The 16,933-nt window shown below is 34.1% G+C and overlaps 1 long non-coding RNA gene across 13 annotated transcripts in view; it reads right to left on the minus strand.

The window, feature by feature from the left end:
• LOC144292330 (uncharacterized) overlaps window positions 1-16,933 on the minus strand; it is a 148,975-nt gene that overhangs the window by 126,018 nt on the left and 6,024 nt on the right. The gene's annotated exons all lie outside the window — the stretch shown is intronic.

The following is a 16,933-nucleotide window of genomic DNA, read 5'->3' on the forward strand; positions in this document are numbered from 1 at the left end:
AATACTTGGGCAAGCACAACCAACTACATATTCTTAAAATATTCAAGTTTAAATGTTGAATATAGCTGATACTTTTTATAATTGGAAACCATATGTATGAATGTACTAATGCATGTATTATTTAACATCTTATACAATATTTTATATTTATATAATGAAATAGAAGAATTACTGTCAACATAATCTTTTATAATCAAAAGGAAAGAAATATACTTAAAATTGAAATATTTTATATAGTTATTGGAAGCTTTCATTCATTTAGCAAACATTTCTTGAGATTTTATTCTGCACTGAAATATGTCCATTAATAGTTCATGGTAGTGAACTATAATTATGACACCACCATATGTAGGATATTTAATTCAGGGCTTAACTGACGTGTGTAGATTGTAATCTAAAGGGTAAGGAAATTCTTTGATGTTATTTCATGGCACAGAAACATGGAGCAGAGCGTCCCCACTGACAGCCATCATTGGTCTGCCATCCTGGTATATGCCATGTGCACATACATCTGAGATATTTATTTTTTAGATGTCCTTCAAATTGATTTGTATACAACTTATATTTTTAAAATGTTTTTCATTTACTTACATATTTATTATTTTCTTGTTCAACATTTTTATTTGTACCTAGGAAGTACCTTCTGGAATAATTTTCTTTTTCTTGAAATAAAGAGTTTAAAAGCACTTTTAATAAGTGGATTTTGATGCGAAGATCTTGTATGTCTTTTTACTTTTTTTTCACTTTCATTTGGAAACTATAGTCAACTATAGTTATGTCATTATGCATTCCCTAATCAAAATTTTATCCTGTTTCTTTTTTTGTTGGTTTTGAGAAGTCATATTATCTAACTTTTCATTCCTTTATAAGAAATCCGTCCTTGATTTTTTTAAAAAAGCTTCTTTTTTAGAATATTGTTTTAAAATATTCTTTGTTTTTAAGGTATTCTTTCAATATTTATTGTTTGAATAGATTTTTTTGATCTGCTTGAAATATGTCTTTCTCAATCTAAGGATAGTTATGTTTAATTGTTTATAAGAAACTCATAATCTTAATCTCATTATTACTGTCTTTTTCCATTTCTTTCTCTTCTGTCCTTCTGGTGCGAGTGAGTCCTGAAATCTCTCCTTCCTGGGACCAAAACCATTTTTTTTTCTTCATTATACCTTTTTTTTTTTTTTTTTGCCACTGTGATTCTAATTTCTTCAAATCTATTTTCTCTTCAACTGTGTCTAGCCTAATATTTTACTTGTCACTTGAGATGTGAATATTTATTCTTTATTTCCAGAAGTATAGAGATTTTCTTTAAGTTTGCTTAATGATGTTTTACCATTTCTTGTTCCTTAACAATGTTCATTTCATATATTATATATAAAATATTAATATTTGCATTTTGGGTATCTTCTTTTGCAGGTTTTTTTCTTGATGGTCCTCATTAAATTTCTCATATTTCTCCTAGTTTCTGATATGATCTTTATTATTATTCTTTTCTTTCTCTTTCTTTCTTAGACATTATAAAACTTTGACTTTTATCTGAGAGTAATTTTTAATCTATAGATTTTAAATGCATTTTCCAGTTAGGGTTTGTCTTTGCTTATATCAGGTTACCATGGATGTTACAAACCAAGATCACTTTAAATGAAAATTTCAGCTCTCAGTTTTTAGGCCTCACACGTAGAATAAATTCCTGTCTGAGAACCATGTCATTGGGAGCTCTCAGAGGATGCTCTTTAAAAAATTTCTGTTTAATTTAAAGCTTTAAGTCAAAATTGGCAGATTTCTCTATTCATTAGTAGGTTAGATTTCTTACTAGTTCACCACTGGAGAGACACGTTTAGATGATTCTAACTATGTTGAAAGATCTCTATACCTACATCCCCACTTGGCATGGATCTCAAATTTGATCTCTAGTCCCACATGGAAACCCAAGCTCTAGGCTACCAGGAATTAGTAGATGTCTAGTACAATGCCTATTACCTTTCATTTACCTTTCTGTATTTATATTTGCCATCTATTCTGGACCCCCCAAATTTCTCTTATTCTTCACTTAGTTCATTCAGGTCCTCTAAAATAACATATTTTAAAAGATCTTATGAAACAATTTTAAGTGGTTAGTAGTGAGAATTTTTCTGTAGATAACTGGACATCCTACTCCTGAAAGGGGTGCCTCACATTTTATACTGAAGGGAATTTAACCTTGCTCTAAGCAATAACATCTGTGAACTCACCAGTTAGCTATTCTAGTAAATATGTTATTTTAAAGTACACGTAAGAAAAATACAGGCACTAACAAAGGCATATACCAGTCTGTTGCATAAAATCTTGCTTGCAATAGCTATGTGTAACACATTTGTTGAAATGTAGGAATAATAAAGAGGTCTAGTCAGAATCTTTTTTTTTCTAGTCTGAATCTTATTTCTATCACTAACTAGTTATTTGAACTTCAGGAAAATACTAAACAAATTGTATTTACAATTTATTCATTATAAAACCAATAAATTATATTTGCTTTAAAATATTCATATAATGGTCGGATAGGGTTATTTATGTTTAGTTCTTAGCATGACTCTTGAAACATAGTAAGTGAATAATCATAGCTCATTATTTTATTCAAAACATGTTTATTTAGTTTGCCCTTGTCTAGGTATTCTTTTAGATGTGGTGAATACACAGATGTACAATGTAGACACATTCCCCATCCTCATGAAAAGACAGACAGTGAACTAATAAATATGTGATACATATTGAGAGTACCACATGTTATATTATGAAGAAAAATAGAAAAATGATGCTAGATGGGAGACAGAGTTGATTAGGGAAGGAACATTATTTTACATAAAATGGTCTATTAGAAAGAAACCATATTTTACATAAAATGATCCATTAGAAAGAGGCCAAATCATCCAGTGTCTTGTAGATTGATATCATGAAGTTTCTATTTCATTCTCTTTTGTCATGGAGAAGCCATAGGAAAATACTGAGCATAAGGATGACAGAGTCCAATTTAAGTTTTAGACAGACCAATCTGGCTGTTCCAGAGAAAATAAAATGTGGAAGAACTACAATAGTGAAAGCTAGTAAAGCAGTTAGAAGGCTATTGCAGTAATGAAGATGAGAAATTATAGTGACTTGGATTAAGAGAGATTGTGGAGGTAGTGAGAAGCATTGGATACTATCATACTCTGATATTAGAATTAATAGAGCTTGCTGATAGATTGGATATGGGGTGTGAAGGAAAGATGACAAAGTGAGCCATAGGTTTTTAGTATGAGCACTAGGTAAATTATGTGACATTTATTAAGGGGGATTATGGAAGTCATAGATACAAGTCATGGGAGAGATGGCCATACATGTCATCTCGGTTTGCTTAGGAAAATCCTGTATCCCAACCACTGTAGCATCTTTTGTAGATTTTAATTTTTTTTAATGACTCACATTTTTACAGTGTTTTCATTCAAATTAGCTCAGTTGGTTTGATAGACCTTCATTTTGTACGTTCACCTTCTGCCATGTTCTTCTCTGATAGTATTTGTCTTGTCTAAATGCACATGCGTTTTCCTTGTAGTTGTATCAGTTATTGCTTCACATATTTTGAAGCTCTGTGAGCTGCATATATATTTGTGATTGTTTATTTTCTTGATTAATTGAGCCATTTAAGATTATGATATCATTTTTAAAAAAAGATTTTATTTATTTATTCATTAGTGACACACACAGAGAGAGAGAGAGAGAGAGAGAGAGGTAGAGACAGGCAGAGGGAGAAGAGGCTCCATGCGGGGAGCCCTCTGTGCGACTCGATCCCAGGACTCCAGGATCACGCCCTGGGCCGAAGGTAGGCGCTAAACCGCTGAGCCATCCAGGCGTCCCTAAGATTATGATATCATTTGAATGTCCTGGTAATATTCTTTGTTCTGAAATATAATCTGATATTAATATAGCCACTCCTACTTCCTTTGGATCAGTGGTTACATGGCATAACTTTTCTATTATTTACTTTTAACCTATTTACATTATTATAAATAAAGTGGGTTTCTTGTAGGCAGTATAAAGTTGGATGCACTTATTAAAAATCATAATTTGAGAATCTGTTTTTGAATTGATGTGTTTGTACCATTTGTATTTAATATAATTATTGATACAGTAGGATATAGGTCTACCATGTAATTATTTGTCTTCTGTTTATATTTTTACCCTCTGCTCTTTGCTTACCTTTTATTTTTTTATTACTTATATTTTATTATCTAATTTTTTTTTTAAAGAAGCAGCTTCTTTTTATTTATTTATTTCACACACAGAGAGAGAGGCAGAGACACAGGCAGAGGGAGAAGCAGGCTCCATGCACCGGGAGCCCGAAGTGGGATTCGATCCCGGGTCTCCAGGATCGCGCCCTGGGCCAAAGGCAGGCGCCAAACCACTGCGCCACCCAGGGATCCCCTTATTATCTAATTTTAATCTACTTACTGGCTTATTGGCTATATTTTGTTGTTTCAGTTTTCTAGTGGTTATTTCTTTTTTTTTTCTAATGGTTATTTCTAAGGGATAAATACATGTACTTTAGTCTAATTAGAGTTAATATTATACAATCACAAGTAAAACATAGAACCTGAATATCTACACTGTCTTAATCACCTGCACAATTTTATTTTGCTTTTATCATCCATATTCACTTATAAAACATGAAAGGTGAATTATAGACTCATTTACCACATTATTTACATTATTTGTTGTATTCTTATTCCTAGAGTTCCACGTTTCTCTTTGGAATCATTTCCCTTCAACTTACATACCTTCTTTTAGCGTTTATCATAGTGCAGTTTTTCTGTGATGGATCCTCTCAGTTTTCTGTCATCTTTGTTTATTTAGCTTTATAGCTAAAGAATATTTTCATTTGATGCAAAAATCTAGGTTGACATTTCATCTAACACTTTATAGACATACTGCCATTGTTTCTGTTGAAAATCTACTGCCATTTAAGTCATCACAACTTTATATACAATATGCCAATTTTCTTTTATTGATTCAAGATTTGTTTATTTATATTTTATTTTCTGCAATATGATTATACTATGGCTGAGTTGGCATATGTGTATGTGTGTGTGTGTGTGTGTGTGTGTGTGTGTGTGTGTATTGGAGTTTGTCCTCTGTGGGGTATGCCGAGCATCTTCAATCATTTAGTTTATTATTTTTATCCAATTTGCAAGATGTGCAGAATGTATTTCTTCAAATACTTCTGATATGCCAATCACCTTATCCTGTCTCTCTGGGAGTTAAAGGACAACAGTTGTAGATCGTTTGATACTGTCCTAAGGTCTTTGTAAATCTACTCATTCTTTTGTTTGTTTCATGATGTTTGTCATATATATGTAGTTTCTTAGGGCTTCTGTTAACAAATACCACAAACAATCAGGCTTAAAACAGCAGAAACATTTTCTCATGATTTTGGAGCCTAGAAGTAAAAAATCAAGATGTCAGCACGATATGCTCCCTCTGAGACTCTGAGTAACATCCTTTCTTGTTTCTTCATAGCTTCTTGTGGTGGCCATCCATCATTGGCATCCTTGATTTGCAGCTACATCACTCTAATCTCTGCCTCTGTTATCACATAGTTTCTTCCTGTGGGTCTATCTCCCCGTTTTTATAAGGACACCAGTCATATTGGATTAAGGGCTCACTCTACCCTAGTATGACTCATCTTAACTAATAACATCTGCAATGACTCTATTTCCAATAAAGTCACATTCTTAGGTTCTGGGAAGGACATGAATTTTGGGGGGATATTATTTAACCCAGGGCAAAATTGTATAATTTCTACTTATATGAGGAAAATTTTATGGGTCCAGTGACTCTATTGTCACCCCCATTCTGATATTGAGTCCATTACAGTGAATTTTTTGTTTCAGATATTGTAATTTTCAGTTAAAATTTTCAGTTATACCTCTTATTTTCTAATTTTCCTTCTGGGAACTTTTCATTCTACATTCATTTTAATATTGTTCTGTTTTATGTTACAAAGAATAATTATGATAGATGATTTAAAGATTTTTTTTGTAATTGTGACCTCTGAGTCATTGCAGATGATCCGCCATAATGCTACAAGATAAATGCTAAAGGATGGTCTTCAAGTAAAAGAGAAATGACATAATCTAGGTGTTACTATCTTTTGATTGCCCTTTGTCATAAATATGTTCAGATTTTCACAATTCTTTATATTTCAGGAATTTTGGATTCTCTCCTAGAAATTCTGACCATTATTTCTTGGTAACTTGAGTACTTTACTGTCCTATAGAAAATTTTATTTTTGTTTCACTAGATGCTATGGACTGAATCGTATCTTCTCAAAATTCATATGGTGAAGTCGGAATTCTCAATGTGATTATATTTAGAAATGGGGCCTTAAGTAGGTAATTAAGATTAAGTTAGAACCTAATCCAATGGGACTAGTATCTTTATTTTTAAAAAAAGATTTTCATTTATTTATTTGAGAAAGAGAACGTGCTAGCAAGCAAGAGCAAGAGTAAGGGGAGGAGCAGAGAAAAAAGCAGGGAGCTCCAAACAGGGCTCTATCCCAGGACCCTGGAATCATGCCTGAGCCAAAGGGAGCCACTTAACCAACTGAGCTACCCAGGTGCCCAAACCTGGTGTCTTTATAAGAAAAGGAAGAGGCACCATAGTTCTTTCTTTCCACATGCACACAGAAGAAAGAGTGTATATGAAGACATAGCAAGAAGGTGGCTGCCTGAAAGCCAGAAAAGGAAATTTTACTAGAAACTAAACCTTCTGAGGTTAATTTTGTTTTATTTATTTTTCTTATTTTTTAAGATTTTATTTATTTATTCATGAGAGACACACAGAGAGAGGCAGGACATAGGCAGAGGAAGAAGCAGGCTCCCTGTTGGGAACCCCATGAGGGATTCAATCCCGGGACCCTGGGATCAGGCCCAGAGCCAAAGGCAGATAGATGCTCAACCACTGAGCCACCCAGGTGCCCCAGTTAATTTTAATCTAGGTGAGTTTTGCTGCATTTGAATATACGATTTCTTGCTTCTTGTACTGTGAAAAAATAAATTTCTGGTGTTTAAGACACCTAGTGAGTGTTATCTTGTTTGAGCAGACCAATATAGTAGACAATCAAGTAGTTTAGACTGAAAGTTTTATCTTGCCTTTTATGAATCGTGGCTGCAATGTAAGTACATTTTTCAATTTCTTTGCTATGGTATTTTGATTCGCCAGCATTTACACCACTCAGAAGTTAGACTGGGATTTGATCACTGGTATATAAGATATTTCAGTTCCTAATGGCTTTATTATGCTGTGTGTGTGTGTGTGTGTGTGTGTGTGTGTTATGTGTGCAAAGCTTGATTGTAAGGCCAGGAGTTATGTCAATCTGTATGCAAAATTAGGGAATGCCTTTATCTTTGGGATTTATTCCAGACTTTCTGAAACCACTTGTTGTTCTTCTGTCTAAAAAGGTGTGATGTTCAAAAACAAACAAACAAATAAATAAAAACAGGTGATTTTCTTAGAGTCTTAACCTCTTCTAATGTTGTATACTGCTATTTTCCCACACTTAGATTCTAAACACTGCCACATTCCTAGGACAGTGATCCTCTTCCTTCATTTTCAGTCAGCAAGAGGAGTGAAGTACTTTTCATGTGCTATAATTATGACCCACATTCCAGTATCCTTCTTCTATCTTTAAAATTCATGTGGTTAGTTTGGGTCCATCCTGATAATCCAAAATAATTTCCTTATTTTAAAGTAAACTTATAGGAACCTTAATACTATTTGTAAATTTAACTCTCCTCCATCATATAAGGTAACAGGTTCCAGGGAGTAGGATATGGACATCTTTGGGGAATTGAAATCTTTGGGGAAATGAACGATCTTAAAATCTATATTCCAGCACCACAGGAACTAGATTTTATTGGGGAATAAGACAGGTAATTCAGTGACTAATGTACACTTTTGATAATCTTTTCTACAGTTGTATCCTGGGTGATAGAGGAAAAATAAAGGAATATATTTTAGATTGATACCTTATAGAGGGAGTAGTGGAGTTTTGAAGTTTAAGTTGTAGGAATAAAGATAAATAAAAAGGAAAGTGCCTAGGAAGAAATTGAAAATGAGGTATGACACACATTCAGCAAAATGCAAGTGGTTTACTATGGCTAAAGGGAGGAATGACTGTGAGTACTAATTTGAGGACACTAGCCAGACTTAGATTATCATATGTGTGAAAGAATATATGTATGTTCTTTCATACATGTTGAATGAAGGAAATTTACTTTGTTTTTAAAAGCGATAGGAAAGTAAAACTTCATATTTTATGCAGATAAATGACTGGACTTGATGTGTTCTATAAGATCCTCCATCTTCCACAACTGCTACTATTAGTAGTGGTGTGGTAGTTCTATAAAGAAGGAGGATGGACGCCCGGCAAGCTCAGTCAGCAGAGCATGAGACTCTTAAGGAAGGTGGAAAATTAATTATTTAAATGCATGCAGGAAATGATGTGAGTTTAAACAAAACAATAGCTATGGAAATGAAAAGGGGAAAAATACTTTTGGGGATTAAGAGTTGATTGGATGTGCAGGGATGAAAAAGATAAAGAGATTAGGATATTTCCTAAATTTCTTTTTTGAAAAAATTTATGGACCTTGATGAAACTCAGGTGAGATAAATAGAAAGAGGAGCAGAATAATATAAGCAGATGATAATTATGCTCTCAACATGTGGAATTTGAGTAGCTATGAAATATCCCAGGAGCTATTTATAGTACGCAGATAGATATACACATTTTAAGCCCACATAGAAGCTTGTACTAGATATAATTTGCTAATTATCATTCTTTTCTGAAGTTTAGAATATAAGCTTCATGAGAGGCAAAGACGATGTCTGCTTTGCTTACTACTGTGTTTCCAGCACATAGTAAAGTATCTTCCCTAGTTAGGTATTCAGTAAATATATGTTGAATGAATAAATCAGTTTGTATTTGATATTTAGTTTATAGATGCTGATGAGATCCCCTGAGTAGAAGAATGGAGGACTGAGAGGACAGTCATCAGGAAAATACACATATATATACTGTCAGTTCCATTACATACAATTGAAATGTGAGGAGTAATAGCCACAAAGATAAATGGGGACTCAGAAAATAAAGTATCCAGAGGTAAAGAAAAATAAAGTTCCAGGAAATTCATCAGAATTAGGTCAATGGCTAAGAAAGATCACATAAAGAAAAGAGGAAAAGTGTCTGCTAATCCTGGTGTCACTACAAAGATCAGAATGGCCATAATGAGAATAGCGATTAGCATGATTGGACAAAGGTTAGATCAAAGCACGTTGAGGAATGAAGGAGAAAGAAGCAAGTGAAAAACGTTAACTTACTTGCAATGAAAGGAAGGCAAAATATGAGTTATATTAAAAGCAAGGTACAAAATTAGCTGTTGTATATATACTAAATGGGATGAAGAGATAATGTGGAGATTGGAGGACACAAGGAAAAGTAGGCATCAAAGAAGTGCAAATTTATAAAATTTAAGTTCAAATGCTATTTCTTTGTTGATTTAATAGTGTGTTTCTGAAAACACATGCATTGTTGAATGGGCAGTTATACATAGGAGGATTAGACAAAATTTTAATTAAGAAGGTTTTGGTCAGTGTCTTGCAGTGAATGCTAATGAGGTATAGTGCATATATTGAGACTGATTTTCATTTGTGCATCAACCCTGTTAATAAGAGTATCTAATTAAGACATTCATTAAAAGTCTATAATGTTAACTTAATGGGAAAAAATTCAATAGAACTCCATTAGGTTCTCCTTGTTACCTTAAAATTATACAAGTTTAACAAATGCCTTAATTAGTTAGTAAAGGAAAAGAATATTAAACAATTTAATTTAGGATTATTTAATGTAGAGAATAGTATTTTCTAGTACTGATGCTTTATTTTATTGATATATAAATAACAGACATATTTTTAAAGATCTAATAACTGATTTCATTATAGGTCAGTAATGCACATTTCCGTGGAGGATGTAGAAATGTGATATAAAAAATAAAATTCTAGAGAGACTATAAAGCCTTTATAGTAGTTCTTGTGTAGGTAAAATTCTCATTATTTTGTTTCCTTCAGAGCTGGAAGTTCAAGTTAATAATAGATTTTTGCTCAGTTTTCAAAGACTGTTGACATCATGTTGTATTAGAACAAAGAGGAAAGAACAAAGCAAAAATTTTGTTGAGATAAAAGACTTTTGGTTTTCATGCAGTGGGTGTAATCATGATGCCTTCAGTTCTAGTTGCAGCTGTGGTTGCGTTTTTTTTCTCTTAATTTTAATCTGGTGTTTTTCTGCTTTTTCCCCCTCCTTTATATATTCTGATTTGTTCTTAAGAGTTTTTTGATTAAAACATTTTATGATTAATAATAACAGTCGTTACAATATTCATCTGCAAATTGCCCATAATAGAAGACCTGACACAGTTGTAGAACTAAAAAAATTTAGAGAAGGCTTACTTCAAGAAAACTGATATTTGAATGTCATAATACTCCTTCTCAGTAAGTTCTGAATGCTAAAAATTAATCAAAAGTAAAGATTGTAGGAACCTGCTCCTTACTTTTGGATTCTGATAATATCAAAAGTCTTAGAGGAAATAAATATCTATTCCAAACCGAGTTGTTCCTATAATCTGATACCATTCTGGATGTCAAAGAACTATGTCATGTCAGTCTGGTAATTTTGACTGGCTTACTATAAAGCTTGTGCCAAAGACTTACATCAGGTAAGGCTCCATGGAAGTAGAGCCTGGGGTGGGGAATCTTGGTCAATTGCTGTAGTGGGGGAGAGTATTCTCGGTAGAAGGGGAATGAGGGACGCAGGTAGAAGAAGGAAAAGAAGACAAGTAAGAACGCTGTTTTAGCTGGAGACTAGCTACAGTTTGATCATGCAGGAACGTGCTGAAGCATAAATTGTACCATGGAGTTAGTACCACCTTGAAACAAGAGGAGAATTTTTTATACCCTTGCAGCAGTTAGTTGGCTGAAGGCTGCCTCAGAACAGGAAAAAGGAAGCTAAGAGTCCTAAAACAATGCAGCACTCATTCATCTAAGGGCAATTTGCTGGGTAAGGGAGTAACTTGGAGTTATCAGCTAACATAGCAGTGGGTAACGCTTTTTTGGGTGTTCATCTTTGAACAGTAATTCTCCTTGAGTTAAATATTTCCTTAGGTCTTGGCTTTACCTAGATTTTCTGAATTATTAGAACTTATATTTGAGTGTTTATAAGTGCTGCTGGTTGATTTTCAAAGTATTCCACGTGCATTTTTGTTTTTCCTTTTAATGTAATTATGAACATGATAGTCTCAAATTCCCTATTTTATGATTTTTATATCTCAAAATGTCTAATTCGGACTTTACTGGTCAAAGAAAGAAACGTGTGAACAGAGACTCAAGCATAATTTCTGAGTTAAATATCAGAACATTTTTATAGACTGGAAATAATAAAATTGCCTAAAACATCATGATAGCTGTTCCATTTTGTTAAGATTTTACTAAAATACATGTCAAAGAGTACAAATGTAACAGAAGAGCATAAATGCAACAGAAGAGATACAGAGGAAAAAATATAACACATTTTTTCTCCAAGTCAATGACATATTTTATATAAAATAACTGATTATACTCCAGAATATTTTCTTTCATTTTTTCTTTTTCTTTCATTTTTTACTTAAATATGTGGTGGTGGTCTTATCACAATTTCTGGACAAGGTTTCTACAGAAGGGTTTGTAGGACAAACTGCAGGCCCTGCTGTAGTATTTTTCCTGAGTGCATAGGTGATACTCATTACCTTTATCCTGGAGAGGATACTCAAACCTTCGAAAGCAACACTAATCTCTGTCATTCACCTCAGAGATGTATTATTGTTGATTTAGTGTCTTGGTGAGCAGCTGTGTGTAGGGGAGAATGGTTTCAGCATGTATAAGGTACATATAAAGTAATTCAGAACCTAACAAATTTATTTAAACATATGCCAGTCAAAGCAAACAAAACAACAGTTCCAAAGTCAAACATAGGAACAAGTAATAGCTTAAAGTTCAGGGTAATGAAAGATTCATGGAAGAGGTGGAAAAAAACAATGGATATTCAAAGAATAATAAAAATTGGACAAACAGGCATAGGATACTTTTAAAATACAAAGATTAAGTGTTGTTGGTATATGATGGCAGAGAGATGAAATGCATGTGTGGTGAACAGTAGGCCAGGGAGGTTGGAGTTGGGTGCTGTTGCATAGAAAAAGAAAAATGAGAACAAAACAGTAGAAGGGCGATTATAGAGGGTCTTGCATACAGGCTCAATAATTATTGTCTTTTGGGGACCAGAAATATTTGACAGACACTTGAAATATGGAATATTATGAACAGAGCTAGACTTACAAAGATGGCCGTGGCCCTCAGCACTAGTAAATGGTATTTACATGGTAAAGAACTAGTTCAGAGAAGCAAGTAACAATTTTAGTATGGTCCTGAAGTGGGCACCCTAAAAAAATAGTCAAGATTTAATTTTATAATTGTTATTGAAAAAAATTGCAGATGTTCCAGTCACATTGCATACAGATTTCACTGTAACCACATCACAGAGGTCACTGACAGGCTAAATCCCACCTCTTCCTTCAAGGAAACAAAGAAAGGGTATACATATGGGCTACATGCACTTCTGCTGCCTCTTAGACTGACACCAAAAAACATGTGTGCATACATGATATCAGTAAGATTTCTGTTCCTTTATTTAAAAAGTGCTTTAAGGGCATAAAGGTCATTGCTATGATAACAAACCTGAACCACCTTGACATTTAGAATATATGTTTAGTATACAGAATCAAAGAATTACTATAGACTGGTGCCAGAAAACTGAAAATGGAATTTCATACAATGCCATAACAGGAAACACAGCAGTCAATTGGCTGTGTCAAGGAAAATGTAGAATAAAGGAGCTTCAATAGGAATTAAATTGTTTGATTTAGTGTGTCCTTTTATTTTATTATTTTATTTTATATTTTATTTATTTTATTTTTTTAAAGATTTATTTATTTATTCATGAAAGACACACACACACACATACACACAAAGAGAGAGAGAGAGAGAGAGGCAGAGACACAGGCAGAAGGAGAAGCAGGCTCCATGCAGGGAGCCCAACATGGGACTCGATCCCGGGTCTCCAGGATCACGCCCTGGGCTGAAGGCAGCACTAAACCGCTGAGCCACCCGGGCTGCCCAGTGTTTCCTTTTATTTGTAAATCCTGTTTCTTTGGTACATAAATGACATTGTGAACACTGAGGTCAAGAATGGTATCTTTGCAACCATAATATATACTATGGACAGTCTTCAAATACTGTGTTCTAAATTCAATGATTAATATTTACTGAGAAAGTTAAAGAAAAGAACGAGAAGAGGCTGTCTTCAACTTACCAAGGGGCTGGGGTCCTAAAAGTCACATAAACCGGTGACATAGAATGCTAGATACATGTTTCTTATTAAAATAACAAAAATTGAATTCATTCACTTATTCATTTAAACAGTTATTTGCTGAGTATGTACTTAGTTTGCTAAATACTACTAATAAGAAAAGTGAAAAGATATTTTTCCCCCTCTTAAAGATATTCTTTTATACTTTAGTGGAGAAGACAACATGACAGCAATTCAATTAACATAGCCTGTCAAATCCATAGTATAATAAATGTATAATTGAAGTGTAGTGGTAATAGAGACGCAGGTGCTTTTCTTTACTGAAGCAGACACAAAAAGCTCTACTGAACAGTCGATGGTAATGCCATCTCCCCTGGAACAGTGGATTATAGGGCCAAAGAGAGATTTCCCTGAATTTCCACGTTTCTCTCTCAGTCCTCAAGATAGCATGATAAAGCTGTGCTAGTGAGATGAGAGACTGTCTTCTTTCTTTTCTTTCAGTTCCCTGATTGGAAAATATTTGAGCTGAAGCCCATTTATTTCCAGAGTGCCCCTATTCTCGTTTTTTGTGTGTTCTAAAGAGACTTAACCTTCAGAAGCTATTTTGCAACTGATGACAATGTACTTAGGTTAAGCCGAAGTACCTATATGGCAAAGTTTTGTTCTGCATCAGAACATCTTCAAAATTTTGAAATTAATACATGTTCTCCCGGAGAGGGTGAATGTTATATAATCAGGAGCTATACAGAAGGGAATTAAACCAAGTTTCTGGCTTCTGTGGATTCATGAGAGAAAGCAGGTAAAATAATAGAAGATGTAATCTAGGTCGAGTGGGCATTATGGGAATAGAACATGTCAGGATACTCCTTTTCAAACCCTTTGTCACTTCATATTCCCATTTTCTGTAGCCAATTCTGGTTTTTGTTGATAAACCTTCTGTTCAGGACTCATTGCACAAGCACATCACATAAACAAATGGTAAAACATGAAATGCCTATGTGATGTATTCATAAGAAGGCCACATTTTAGTGTCAAATACCACATTAAATTTTATGTAAAGGTTAGAAAGTATTGCAGTCAAATCATGGCCAGTAGGCCCACCCATTCTGGGTGATCCTAAAGGGAAAGTGAGAGCACATAAGCAACAGATTAAGTGCTTTTAGCAGGGAAAGAAAATAATCTACCATTTTTCAATCCATGGATGTTTCTTGGTAGTAGTGTATGATGGTAAATCAAGTGAGATGTAATATGGATATGCAACTATGGGAACTGATATCTTGGGTGACTTCAAACAAGTTCAGTGGAAGGAAACCAAAATAAAACAAAAGCCATAAAAATCAATAGATATATGACTTATTTAAGCATCTTTAATTATGAAGCTTCATTTTTTGTATATAATTTAGATTTTATCTTTAATTAAATCATATTGCATCATATTGTACAAACTCTACCCAAATATCTTCCCAGTTTTTTAAATCAAGATAGAACTAGTGAAACAATGGAATATTACTCAGCTATTAGAAATGACAAATACCCACCATTTGCTTCAACGTGGATGGAACTGGAGGGTATTATGCTGAGTGAAGTAAGTCAGTCGGAGAAGGACAAACATTATATGTTCTCATTCATTTGGGGAATATAAATAATAGTGAAAGGGAATATAAGGGAAGGGAGAAGAAATGTGTGGGAAATATCAGAAAGGGAGACAGAACGTAAAGACTGCTAACTCTGGGAAACGAACTAGGGGTGGTAGAAGGGGAGGAGGGCGGGGGGTGGGAGTGAATGGGTGACGGGCACTGGGGGTTATTCTGTATGTTAGTAAATTGAACACCAATAAAAAATAAATTAAAAAAAATAAATAAAGTTAAAAAAAAAAGAACTAGTGAAACAAATAAAAAAAGAACTAATGAAACTATGCATTATTCTACTTCTAATTACTATGTTTCTTTTATGTTTTTTGACTCATAAAGCTGTTATCATAAGATAGATGCCTCATTCCCAGGGTAGAGAGTGGGCATGTGCATGGATCAGTCTCAGGTAGACATTCTGTTACATTTAGTCAAATTTCTTGTTCTAGTAAAATAGATTTTCTCCTCTAAATTCTTTTATGATCAGAACTGTTCACTCAACAGAAAAAAAAAAAGACATTATTTTAGTGTGTTGTAGACCATGTAAGTACATTCAGAGATGTATTTATCCATACTACTACAAAGTGTGAAGCAAAAATACTATTTCTTCATTTCCCTGAAACTATTCTAATTTATTTCAGTATAAGAAAATATAAGTTGTGGTTGACTCCAGTAATTTTAGTTTGATCCTGCAGTTTGAGCGTTCTTTTTAAGTAACTCTTTTAGATTAATGTTCAGTCTTTAAGAACCCCTCTTTTCTCCAAGTTAAGCTCTCTCTTGGGTCCCATTGGTTGAGGGAGAGAAAGTGCCTCTGATTTGTGCTTAATATTCTTGAACTGTTCTCAGGCCTGGTATCTATTGTGACTAGTTTCTTTCCTGAGAATTAGGTCAAAATTAGTTTCTAAAAGTTGAAACAGAAGGATTTCATGGTCTGTTCTCTCTCTTTCTTTCTCTCTCTCTCTCTCTCTGCTTCGTATTATGCTATGGCCTCTTTGGAAAGTCTTTGGTCCAATTTGTTTTTGTTTCTCTAACTAGTGCTATTTTTTGTTTTGTTTTGTTTTAAGTTCTAACTTAAGTTCACATAGTACCCAGCTCAGGTTTTCTGCTCTGCTGCCCTCCATTAAACCACTACTTTATACCTGATGGTGGAAATTCCCTTATGGCATATTATCTGGTAAGAGGCCCTCAGCTAAATACCATGCCTCCCACAGGGATAATCAGAACATCCTGGTCCCTTCTGTGAATCCTGGGAACTAGAGAAAAAGAAAAACTCAAGACCTCCTAGTCTTGAAATAGTGTATCAACTATTTTATTTTGATGTCCCACTATTCAGACTGCTCTGGAGAGCCTATAACAAATCTCTTTCAAGAGCCTAAAACAAAAAATCTGAATTCAGACAAGATCCCTTATACTTGCCATTTTTCTTAAGTAACCTAACACACACCTTTATCACATTGCACCAAAGACCAAAGAGCAGAGATCACTTCCATGTGCGTCTTTCCTTCTCTTTTCTTTCCATTCTTTCTTATATAATCACCCTTGCTATAAGAAATTCTGGTGTTTTTTACCTTCCATTCTTAATTGGGATTGATTTTATATCTTCTTTCCCTAGGGCGAAGGCCCTCATGGCTTATACTATGGGCAAAAAAATCTATCCTTCCTACATTGAGGCTGAAAGTTGATATGGGGGGCGCTGGGAGGCTCAGTCGGTTAAGGGCTCCCTGCTCAGTGGGGAGTCTACTTCCCCCTACCTCTCCCCCTGCTTGTACATTCTCTCTCTCTCACTCACCCTCTCTCATAAATAAATAAATAAATAAATAAATAAATAAATACATAAATAGATAGA

Source organism: Canis aureus, chromosome 2 (genome assembly GCF_053574225.1).
Source record: "Canis aureus isolate CA01 chromosome 2, VMU_Caureus_v.1.0, whole genome shotgun sequence".
NCBI classification, from domain to species: Eukaryota; Metazoa; Chordata; class Mammalia; order Carnivora; family Canidae; genus Canis; species Canis aureus.